Source organism: Melospiza melodia, chromosome 1, assembly GCF_035770615.1.
Source record: "Melospiza melodia melodia isolate bMelMel2 chromosome 1, bMelMel2.pri, whole genome shotgun sequence".
Taxonomy (NCBI): Eukaryota; Metazoa; Chordata; class Aves; order Passeriformes; family Passerellidae; genus Melospiza; species Melospiza melodia.
In genome coordinates this window covers 21,433,873-21,447,081 of record NC_086194.1, presented here as the reverse complement: position 1 = coordinate 21,447,081, position 13,209 = coordinate 21,433,873, and the positions used below count along the sequence as shown (strand labels likewise).

Here is a 13,209-nt window from a genome sequence, read left to right as displayed (position 1 = left end):
CAGATCATCCCAGAGGCAGCCTTATTTTCAGTCACACTTAGGACCACAAACACAGGAAAACATAGTGCTGAAGTTAAATATGTTTCTGCTGGGAAAGCATGCATTGAGTGGAATAGGGAACAGCAGGGTTTCTTTTGTATTGTTCACAGTTCTGCATCACTTGGTAGCCATCCAGAAACATCCTTTCTTGTTATTAACACAGAATAAATTCAATCTCCCTTCAGTTATTTCTTTATTATACAAAACATATGAAAGCTACCTACAAGAATTCCATTAATGACATTTGTGTATTTTCAGCGTCACCAGATTAATGTGAAACACAGCTGTCAGAACTTCCTCCCTCCCCTATTTTCTGAACACAAGAAAAATCCACTTCCAATTAGCTTACGGATGCTGGGTGGGGTAAGTTTTCAGTTCTTAAAAGCACTTGTATTCTCTTCTTGGAAGGTTTGCTTCATTGGTGCATGAAGCAGACTCAGGTTCTCCTCCTCGTGCCTTTGGACACATGGCTGAGGGGCTGATGTCACCAGCCCCTGAAGCATAAACCTGCTTCAGCTGGGCCACCTCTGCTGGGGCTGCACTGCTGCTTCTGGGCTAGTGCTGGCTGCCAGGCACCGAGCTCAAGGGGTAATTCAGACTAGAGATGCCAAAATAAGTTTTCCACAATATCAGCCCCTGAAAACCCTTGCTTCATGGTCACATTAGAGCCAGCACCAGCTGGGGCACACAGGAGCCTGGCATCAGCAACAGTGGTGCCCCAGGACCCAGCCCTTCCCCTCTGGGCCTCAAGAGCATGGCTTAGTTGTTTGGTGAACTGTCTTGGTCCCTGAGGTGCTCAGTTCACTATAGGGACAACTTAAAGTGACTCTGTTCTCATGACTGCTTCACTCACAGATAAATATGTATATCTACATGTGTCTGTGTGTGTCTATGTACATATGTTATATATATATGTATATATATATATAAAAAGAAGAAGAAACATCCTGTACTAAAGGCAGCAATTGTGTCATGGTCATGAGTATTTTAATGAAAATGCAAGCAGAACATCTGACTCCAGCACTAAATGCAATACACAAGTGTCAAAAGCATGTAGTCTTGAATGATCTTTTACATGCCACTTTGTTCACCCTATTAAGATGCTAGTTGTTTCTTTGATTTATCTGATAATAAATTTTTTATGACTAGTGAGTCTCATAAAAATTGCTGTGGTGCTGACTACTTTGATTAATAAGACCAAAGAATCTAAACTGTCAGAAATTCATGGGCAAGAGTAAATTACTGCCAAACATAGATTTAGATATTCCATAAAGTATAGACTAAAAAAGGTTGATTTGGTAATTTTATCTTGCATCAATTTGCTTGATATAATTTATATTCAGGATCAGCACTGTCATTCCTTGCATACCTTTTCTTTTTTAAAAGTCAACAATAGTGTAAATCTGAAGTTTTGAGAAATTAACAGGTCCCAATACTCAAAACTCACATTTGGAATTTAGCTTGGAAATTAGATCCAGTTGAAAGGTGACTAAACCCCATGTTCTAAGAGCTGCAGCTTTTTTAAGCAAAATCCCTTTTACATTAAGAATCAAAACTGACACACATTTATTCATGCCTAAATTCTATACTGTGATCTTCCTTCCTTGGAGTCTTTGTAGGTAGCAGGTTCTTGCAACACACCTTTGAAGAGTTCTGGATCCCAATCTCTTACCTTGGATGATTCCCAAAACATTTGATGTGCAGAAAGTACCCCAGAATGTGAATACAGATCAAGCATATCCTCCTCCTACCAAGAGGAACCACACTTACAGCACTGGGTAGAGAATTTGCTCCATTTACTTCTGCATATATTTACCATCCCGCAACAGCAATTTGGTGCAAGATGTATTTTTATAGGATTGAAAACCTACCTGATCAAAGATTACTACAGATAACCAAAAGGATTTAGGGAATCACTGTTCCACAGTCGGTGAAACAAATGCTATGTTTACATTCAGCACTGGAGACAGCTTTTTAAAACACGTGGCAAAACTATGAAGAGGGCTAATATTCCTGCATTAATTATTATTGCTTTCGTGGCGCCAGGGCAAGTGAAATGGTCAGTATACTATGTGATCCTATTTACTGTTTATGCTCCTGCACACTTCACTTTAGACTTCAACTTCTTTTTCCAACCAAGTGTAACATAGAAGAAAAATTACAGGGTATTTTTTTCCTGGCATAATTGAACACTGACTTTCAGTATATCAGATTTTTAAGATTCAATAATTAAAGTGGTGGGGTACAGAATACAAACAAAGACATCCAAAGCTGTAGTCAAAAAGTGTTGCCTACACAGGACCTAAATTTGACTACTGCCAGCTTTAACAGTAGGGCATTTCTTGTTTGGTCAGAGGAAAGCATTCAAATGCAGGGCAGAAATCCTGTGTCATATACAGCAGAAGTTCTTGCTTTTCAGCTTATACTTTTCAAAAAGAAGTTAATTTTAATGACAAGAATTTAAAATGAAATCTGATCATAACCATTTTCCACACTGTGTTTTAGGTGTACAGGGCTGTAAAAGTGCATATGAACAGGATGACAGTGATACCTGTTAAAATAAAATCATGGCTTTAAAAAAGTTTATCAGAGTTTGTATTACAAGTGGCTACAGCAAACTACACCAGAATAATTCCAACCTCAGCCTTCCACTGGATAAATGGTTGATAAAGGCAATCATAATATTAGGGACACCTCTCCATCTAGCTGATAGCCCTCACCAGAAGGGTAAAAAATTGCTAAAGATCAGACAAAAACCTGAAATAATGTGAAACCGAAGGAAGAAACTGGAGTTCAATAAAAACCAGCATGCAATAAAACAGATATGACTGCATGGAGAATAGAAATTGCAGACAGATCTGCCTGATTATAAAAGCGCCACTTTTAAATTTATTTCTCAAATAAAACCAGCAAATGTGTGCAGTAACTCTTCTTGTTTGGTTATAAAGAACCAATCTGAAGAAGAAAACAAGAAAGCAAATCAACTGAATTTTGAAGATTACAATGGGTTAAGAGACCACTATTTACTGTTAGCTGCACCATTTTACCAGAAATACCTTATTAAGTGGAATTAGGCCTCAATTAGTATTGCTCTGTTTGCCAGTTCCAACCTATTCTTCACCCTCTTGCTGTCTCAAGGATTTCCTTTAAAATGCTCTATTCTTTTTTACCTACTGTAAAGTCCAAATTCTGCTCCCCGCAATATCCCCTCCAACATACAAAAAACCCCCAAAACAGAACAAAACAAAACCAAAGAAACTAAATCCAGAAACACGTACAAAAAAACCCCCCAAAAACAACAGAAAACCTAAACAAACAAAAAACAAACCCAAAATCAAAACACAAACAAGATTAGGTGAGTTACCCTCAAAGGATATCAGCTTAATTTCTGAAGTGCATCTATTTTGAACATACTGCCTTTGGTTGGCAACAACGCCCCCCAGAAATGCTGAGAGAACCCCCTGAATCCATTGGAGATGATGGACTCACCATGCCCACAGCAGTCAGGGCAGCAGAACACACTATTGGATACAAGGCCACACCAGAACTGTGGCAGTTCTGGTAAAGTCTAAAATCAGGCAAGAGATCATTACCTTTGGATACTACACACAGTGTCTTAAAATCCATCATGGATCATACAATAACCTTCACACTGAGATGTTGCTCTAAAACACACCTTCCCAGAAAGCATCCTGAGGCAACTGGAGCACAGTAAAAGAAAAATGAATAGGTTACTTTCCCTGGAAGCTTGCCCTACCAAGTTGTACCTTCCTTTCCTTTCCTCATCTGCTTGACTTCTGCTCTCAAATAATCAAGGCATCTGTATTTAAACACATTTTTAACATTCCTTTAAAACTACTGATACCAGAATGAATTCAGCATCAGCCCCAGCTGATATCAGATTAGTGAGTATGGGAATAAGAACTTACTACTTGCCACATCAGCTGGGGCTGATGCTGAGTTCAGCCAAACCTTTCAGATATAACACTGAACTGCGAGCTGATAGTGCACTTTGGCTATATCTCTTTAAATGTTTTTCAGGGTGGAATGCATTCTGGAAAGATGTATCCACTTGTTTTTATCTCCTCCTGTAATCCTAACCACACGATATACACATACACAGATGAACAATTCTTCATTAAGCTGCTTTAAAACACACTGTGTATAGGCACAGTTCATTAAATCACACAGGACAGGCCGTGCCTTCACTGTTATCTTTCACCAACTTCCAGGTCACCAAAACAACTGTGTACTTCCTTCCAAATACCCAAAGAGAACATTTAATGACTCCAGGTCAGATCTCCGTGGGCCTCACCAGAAACATTCTCTTTGGTTATTGTCTCCCAAGACCTATGAGGGTGTTGATAATTCTTCTTAATGTTTTATTGAAATTATGCAGTGCTCATTTTCTAGTGACAATGTTGTGCAGCTGTACAAGCTAAATGCCTCATAAAATTCTATGGTTAGAGAGTTGCCTTGACCAACCAAACATACAATATTTATAATATTTAATATTTCTTTAGGAAAAAATTCTGAAAATCATAGTTGTACTTTAAACAGCATTAATGACATTCATATTACAGTCACTTTATTTGTATCATCACTAGTAGAATCCCATGTCTCCTTCTCACTATTTAACCCAAAATTAATTTCAGAGTAAACTTCAGTCCATAATAACCCAATTGGTCTATTCACCTTCCTTGATGCTGGAAAGATACTAGTACTTCTGTCACTTTTTGGGTCTTTCATTGACACAGTAATTTAATTAAGACACAACTTGGGTGAGTCCAGACTCTGTCAGTCAAGTCTTCTAAATCTTCTGGGTGCATGCCCAGAGACTTGGATGTTTAAAACCATTTCTCACAACAAAATGTTGGTCAGGTTTCTACTTGAGGGACTGAGAAATAACTCATCTTCTCTATATTATCACCCAGTTTACACTGAACAGAAAAATAACAGAACATGACTTTCCTTCCCTTGTCATTAATAATCTATCACAGTTCAGGAAAGGGCCCATTTAGTTTCCCAGATTTATCATAATCAGATAGTTATAAGTAGTCTCTTCAATGGGTAAGAGACAGATGCCACTTTGGATTGGCCCTCTTTCCCACTGCAGAAACTTGTTTCAATCTCCTGTATCATTTTTCCTGCCCAAGGTGCCACTTGCCTGCAGCTGCACATCTTACTCTGCTTGCCTGCTTATATCCCAAGTTCTAGGGGGTCTAAGAAGCTGTTCTCTACGCCAGGTCCTTGATTCTGCTGCTTTCCAGTTTCTTTTGTACACCTCTACTTATTAATCAATTTGGATTTATCATAATTACCACTAATTTTTAACTCAGCTAGTGATCTTGCCTTGCCCTATAGTTTGATGCAACTTTGTATTGTTTCCCTACTCAAACCATGTATCCTTCTTGTGTTTCCCTAGCTTTGGTTTCAGCTTCTGCACTTAACTCACTTCATTCCAATTTCACTTCTAACACAGCTCCAGATGTCTGCCCCAATGACATAAACTCTAGGTTATCATCCTTGACATGGCAAATGGATTACTGCACAATATTCTAAACTTTTATATGAAGTTCATATCAAAGGGAACAGCAGAATCAGTAGTTACACCAATATTTATATGTGCAGTATCTATATCTGTCAGGTACATCAATGATAGCTTTGGTTTTATTACATATCCATCTTAGCAATATATAAACAAAAACATACAGACATTATGTTTTTATTGTTTATCTTTTGACATGGGTTCCAGTTAGCTCTTCTTTAGGAAAGAGTTACAGATTTGCATGTAAATGTTGTCTAAAGATGTCAGGACTCTGAGTCATCTATTTTCGCTGTTGAAAATAATGTACTAATATATTTATCAATTTTTAAAATACAGCCAATAAATACAACATGTGGTTGGGATACAAATCAGCATTTTCATATAAAATATACAGTACCATGTCTTCAATACAATAGAACCAAACACAGATGACATTTTTATATTTCCCCACATCAGAGTGAGAACAGATTTTTATTGGTAAATTTAAATTTTTTTACTGGTACGTGATCAAAATATGTGAATCAGGACTATTAATACTTGTTTACTTCTGAGCTATGATGGATCTTGCTTCTTGCCATCCTTTGAGAGAAGCTCAATTTGTCATGAGCTCATCTTCACAGGAGATGTGGCATCTCAGAAATTCCCACCCAACATAGATCATTGAGGTCATCTTTCTTCCACTACCTTTACCCAGTCTTTGAAACCATGCTCAAATAAATGAGGTCACAGCTACCACTGGCACAGATGTTACATCCATGTCAGGGGTCAAACGGTAAAGATGCCAGGCTAAAAAGGCACTGAAATATTTGTGAGCTCCAGTAATGGAATGTTGGACACACAACACCACCTTAATTCTTGTACAGGCCCAGGACAATCAGAGTGCAAATGAGGAGGGAAAAGAGATGCTCACTAATGGTGCCTGCTGTGAGTATATGAACATGAGCAATCCCTCCAGGAACAGTGAGAATACTGGTTCTAGAAGTATTTGTAGAGCTGCATCTAAGAGAAAACTAATGCATGAAATCTTCTATTCCACTGCCCTGGTTTTGTCTGGGGCACAGTTAATTTTCTCCCTAGTACCTGCTACAGTGCAGTGTTTTGGATGCAGGATGAGAATATTGTTGATAACACACTGATGTTTTGGTTGTTGCTGAGTAGTGCTTGCACTGAGCCAAGGACTTTTCAGTATCTCATGCTCTGAACGTGAGGAGATGCACAAGAATCTGGGGAAGGGGAGGGGAACACCTCTGGGACAGCTCACCAAACTGGCCACAGGGATATTCCACATCACAGAACATCCATACCCAGTGCAGAAACTGGGAGGAGTTGGTCAAAAGAGACTGACTGCTGCTCAGGGATGGATTCAGCCTTGGTCAGTGGGTAGTGAGCAATTGTATTGTGCAACAATTGCTGGGGTTTATTCTTCTATGTTTTTCATTACTATTATTATTATATTTCAATGTCAGTAGTATTTTTGTATGTATTTTGTTTCAATTATTGAATTGCTCTCATCTCAACTCAAGCTTTTTCCTTTCTTGATTCTCCTCTCCATCCCATGGGGTGCAGGGGAAGGAGTGAACAGCCATGTGCTTCTGAATTGCTGTCTGGGGTTTTAACCACTGCATCCACAAAGAATACTAGATACAAAATCAAAGAAAAATAAAGAAGGTAAATGGCATTTATTATGGCCTGTCTTTCTTAGCAAGCCAGGGTAGACTCACTATCCAAGTGAGTCTATCCAGAACTATCCAAGTTCTTCAGATGTTTACTGACCTCTGTGGATCACACAAACAGCTGAGGCATCTGACAGAGCTCTGCTGAATTGGATCTACAGATGTTTCAAGCAACTGGTCTGTGTTCTTCTATACGATCCTTATTCCCCCGAGAAGTACAGAATACAAACCATTTGATATTACACCTGAAATTAACTGTACCCAATTCTTTTTGCTACCATCACAAGATTAGACAATGACTGGGTAATTTAATTTTACTTAAGAGATAGCCAAAGAAAAGCATTCTCTCTAGGTATCTCTACAGCCTAAGTGCAAAAACAAGTCAGTAAGACTTTCATAACCTCAAATGATTTTTTCCTTATATATAACTTATAACAATTATAAGTTATATATAATGAATATATAACTTAGAATTGTTATAACAGTTCCTAGGCTATGAAAAATTGTCAGTAATTATAAACTACTGTACAAAACTGCCATACATGTTTACTTAAACAGGTTATTAAATGGAGGAATATGCATAATTATTCTTCATAGTAACATAAGAAAGAGCTTTGCCTCCTTTAATTTAATATCAGTGGCACTCTGCAGTTATCTGAATATATATGTGGGTGTCATCAGAATTTTTCACTCAACTATGAGGAAATGTGAATGCAAGCTCTGCCTACATCACAGACATGCTGTCCTCTGCCACAAGTAATCACATAATTTACTCCTGCCCAACTGATTGGGGCTCACTGAAACAAGATTTTGGCCTTCATTTCTTCTGTTGCACAACTATTTCTATCAGAAGCTTATTTATTACCTTACTCACTTAATAATTAGAGGGCTCCCATCAAACATACCATACACCTGACCAGCTTATTATTATTTGTTCCTATGTCCACCATTTTTATGCCTTAAATGAAATTTCTTCTTCCTCCTCTCCCCTCCAATGACAGCCATAAGCTCTGTTATCAGGCTTGACTTTACTAAATAAATATCAGTTCATTTCACTATCCTATTATCTTTTCACACTTTGTCTGTACCTGCCTGAATTCACCTTCTATGAACATGATGACCACAACTGCAAAATATTTCCTTTTCTGTACTGGAAAATTTCCACTCTTTTAGCCAAGCTCTGGGGACTGTGCTTATCTTTCTCTCCTCCTCACTCCAGCATATCACACTGGTGGCTCGCCTGCAACTAATACAGCCAAGCCTTCCTCTTTGTTTGCTAATTCTTACTGAGTGGTATGCTGATTCTTTTTTATGCAGCTAGCTTTGCACCATCAGCAAACACAGTTTAAATACTCCTGCTTTTTGTGCCAGCATAAAAAAATCAGATTCTTGAAGGTCCTAGGCTGTGCTGCACAAGTAACACCATTTCAGGACTATCTCCCTTGATATCAGTTCAACTTGATGATGCCTCCCTATCACCTGCTGCCAATTCCCACTTTCCCAACGTGCTTCCCAAGAACCAACATATGGATTCTTCACTTGTTTGATCTCTTTTCCACTCCTTAATAGGTGGTTTTACTGATTATCATCTTTACATTATTGGACAGCACCAACCACGCAGCTGGCTTAACTTAACTTATACGGGCTTAACAACTGGGGAGTAAGATCATCAGTTATGTCAAGATACTATTCGTATTTTAGTGCACTACTCTGAGTATCTTGCCAGGCTCCTTGAGTTGTTAAAAATAAATCCTGAAATACTCTTCATTAACGTAATCCAGAAGAGGAATCTGCTCCTTCACGACCTGTGTCTCTTGCCCTGGAAGCAGCTGCTGCATAATAGTGGGGCTCAGTACAACAACTCACTCCCAAGAAGCTGAGGAGATTGTCTCTACACAGAGGGCTGAATCAAGAGTGGATTTTTTCACACTGTCACTGCTGATGAAATGGGGTTTTCAATTACAATGCCCAGCACAGAGCAAGCTGCCCAGGGAAGCCTATGTTCCAAGGCTGTCCAGCAATGTATGCTCAGCACTGCATTTGTCAAACCATTTCCTCCACTAAGAGTTCATGTGTCAGTCTTGAAAATGGCTCGCTCTTCTACCACATTTCCTGATGGAAATATGAAAAGTGCAACTTGCTTCCTTTCACAAAACATCTTGTTGAGCCTCTTGACTCCAAACTGACTGCCTTGTGGGGAAAACCTGCTTTCTAGAGACTTAAAAATGGTGTGACTGTTCTATTGTAATTCTGCCTCACTGGAATATGGAAATCATACAGGGAAACAACAATTATTAAAATCATGAAGTGTTAAAAGAGGATTGCTGGGTTTAAGGGCAGTGCATTTAAAAAATGCACTCAGAACCCAGCAATTTCTTTTATTTTAGCTGGGATTAGACTATCAGCTCTTGATGTCTGCAACAGATTCTGCTGTGATAAAATCAAAATTACTGTTCTTTCTGTTACAAACATGTAAAGAATACGTTCCACATGAAGATGGATCAAGAGCACATGAATAATTCCAGAAATGTACCCAAAAAGCAGCTTTCTGGACTAACATTGCTGTAAATGTCAGCAACCAAACCCACCCACTGGTACCAATTGTACATCTCAGTTTTATCTCATCTTAAATCAATAATTATCCTATATAAATCCTAAGGAACATCCTAAGGAACTAGAATTTTATTCTTCATAGGAGCTTAATTCATTGTTTTCTTTCAAACATTAAAGTCTGTCTGCACTTATCTAAGTACATTGTGACCACTAAATCACACAATACATCATCTCTTTGTCAGTATCCTAGACAGAGAAGATCCTCTGAGAATATGCTTACAACATAAAGGTCACTCTGAAAGTGGACTAAAGGCATGAATAAAAAATAAAACATTTAGTTAAGCCCTTTGAGGAGACAAGGTTGCCATTATCCCTCACTGTTTAAGGAAGCTCTTCAACTGCTTTCAACACTATCATAACATCACACGGCGAGTTTAATGGCAGCTCCTGAGTATATACAGAATCAAAGCCAAAATTCAGCTTACTAAAGTTTCAGAAAGTTACACAGCAGAGAGAGATTAAGAATCATTACACACTTGGCAAACTGACCTATTTCCAAACGATGCTGTCACCAGATGAAATGTGCAGTGGGCGTATTTTAGCCAACAAAAGCTAGCAAAGTGCCAAGAGCTGCTGAATTTCCTGTTAAGAATTAAGAGCCCCTCCACACACATTTTCCAGCACAATATATGGCCCATCTTTTTGTCAGCACAAGTCTTCCTTGAAAAATTAGGGTTGGAAAAAAAATCACCAGGCACCATTTCTCATGAAAGGTAAGGAAATTAAAGGAAATGAAAGAAGCTACAAAGTAAGATGAGCAGATCTGAGGGTCTCAATGGTTAACATGCTTCTGAAGTAAAGTGTAATTCCAGTTTTAAACTTGGTGCATGAATACCATGTAAAACAGGAGTGTGGAAATGTAAAAGTATGCAAGACAAATGACATTTTATCTTTAGACATAATCATCCCTCATGGGTGTCATCCCTACTTATCAATTAATCACTAAAGCATGAATATCCCAAGACAAGGCTAAAAATGGGATGTAATTTTTCACTAAATATGCTTGAAACAGCCAGTACATTTCACAAAGGAAAAGAAGAGGTTTGTGATCTACTTGGTAGCTGTTTCCCAAGTTCAGTCTCACAGAATGTGGATGGAGATCCCTGACATTGACTGCAGTGATGGCTTGTGCCAGTCATCAGCAGAAACCTCAAGGTTTATTTACATGACTGCAAGTGAGTGCACTGCCAGGACTTAATGAGTTACTGAGTTCTGGCTAAGTTAAGAGCAACTGAGCAAACAAAGTTCTAGCCATTGCAAACACAAAATAAAAGTTATTAGCATAACCCCCTTAGTGAAAATGCAATCTGGTGAACCTCTGAAACCTGGCACTTGAGACTGTATGAGCAAGCCTACCCTCACTGTCTTAGCTAGCCTAGACAATGTGAAACTTGTGAAAAAAGGAAAGTCAGTATTTCCAATCAGCTAGCAAAAACAATGGGCACAGGGAAACAAATCTCTCTCTCTGGAGTTCAAAATTCATCTGCCACACAGATGCACAGTTCTGGTTTATGAGAGCCTACATCTTCCAGTACCTGCAAGCAAACTTACTGGTCTGATGGTCAGCTGCTGATCTATGTTCTATCTTCTCAGTGTGGCAAGTGAGGTTAGCTAAGCAGCAACCTTTCCAATCATTCAATTAATGAAAAGCCTACTGCTTTGCCTCTCAGTAAGTTTATCTGTCTTGATCTATCAAATGTTGGAAGATATTTTTACTTTGGCAGAATGAGCAATAAAACACATGAAAATTCAAGAACTTGACTTTTCTTATTTAGATACCCACAGGGGAAAATACAAAGTTCACATATCAACCTTGTGTTTTGCTTAATAGGAAAAAGACACACTACCTGTTCAAGGGCTCTGAAAGGAAAAGGCAGTTGAAGAAGCTGTATGGTCATTAGTAGGAAAATACCAAAATTCTACCACAAAACCAGTTAAATTTCTTCTGAGTGTAGAGCCTATCTGCTTTCGTGCACAACAGCGTTACCAGACCTGTTACCTAGACCATGCCACTGCTTTTGAGTGTTAACTCCTAAACCAAATGAAATCAGAGGAACGTCTTTAGGACATGGCATCCCAGTAATTCTCAATCACATATTTAGAAGAAACTGGAAATAGAAAGGACAATCTTTTCTCAGGAGAGAAATCCATGAACTCTCTTTTTGGCAGGGCAAACAAGGAAAATCAAGACTCAAAAAAAGTTACTACTGGTTTTCTAAGAAATCATACTGATACTTTTTATTTATAATTTTAATATAAAATGGTCATATGCTGAAAATCTAAAATTGACACATAATTATCTCTATGCATTTGGTTTCTGTCACTAAACTTTAAAAATTATGGCACATTATTGAAATAAATTTCTAAGATCAAAGCAGAAATCATGAATAAGACACAGAAAGATTATTTGATTTTGATTTTTCTCCCTATGAATGATTAGAGTCTGATTCTGCTTACACCAATAATTATACAGGTTTCAATTATTTACTGAGGACAACATAAAAATTGGCCCATTAGCCAATAAGACACTGCTACACCTAGCAGATAACAAAAACAAACCTAATATGGCTAACTTAGAACAAAGAACAACAGCTGAGGAAACTGATGAAATATAGAACCTTCTTGTCAATTTTGATTACACCAGGAACGTTGCCAGGGCAGTTTAATATACCCAGAGTTAGACGTTTTAATTTTTTTAAAGAGAATTATAGATACATAATAACAGCTTCCCCCCCATCCCCCTCCCCAGCAACCAAATATGAGTCAAATTCTCAAAACTGCACTTAAAATTTTGCTGTCTTCACGATGCCCAGAGTGGTCCCTGAGAGAAGTGCATGAGGGTCCCTAAACCACACTGCTCAGCAAAGAGAAATATAAAACTGACAATACAATACAAAACAAAATTATCAAGCATGATCAAGGAGCTGAGATGCAGGTACACAGTGAACAGTGGGGAGGCATGGTCCAAGGAGACAGGCAGCTGCTTCCCTACACCATGTCTGTAGTACAGAGTACTACTGCAAGAAGGGTGTTGCAGCCTACTTAAATCTATGAATAAATCTGTCTTGAGAACACGAATCACAGCATAAATATCAGCACCCTTCTGAGACACGCAATTCTTGCAACCACTCTTCCATCTGTGATTCTTTTCATTTAAAATTCTGTAAATGAAGAGCAATAGCCTACAAAAGCCATTGTTGGGTCATTTAGTTCCTACAGAAATTTGCATCTCAGTTATTTAATTGGAATCCCACAACTGTCACTTGTGAATACCCTTCTCTGGTAACTTTGTTCAGACAGCAACCATATAAAAAATTGTCAGAAATGCTTCTGAAT

At 38.3% G+C, this 13,209-nt stretch overlaps 1 protein-coding gene across 1 annotated transcript in view; it reads right to left on the bottom strand.

Moving 5' to 3' along the window:
* RSU1 (Ras suppressor protein 1) overlaps positions 1-13,209 on the bottom strand; it is a 102,003-nt gene that overhangs the window by 47,485 nt on the left and 41,309 nt on the right. The gene's annotated exons all lie outside the window — the stretch shown is intronic.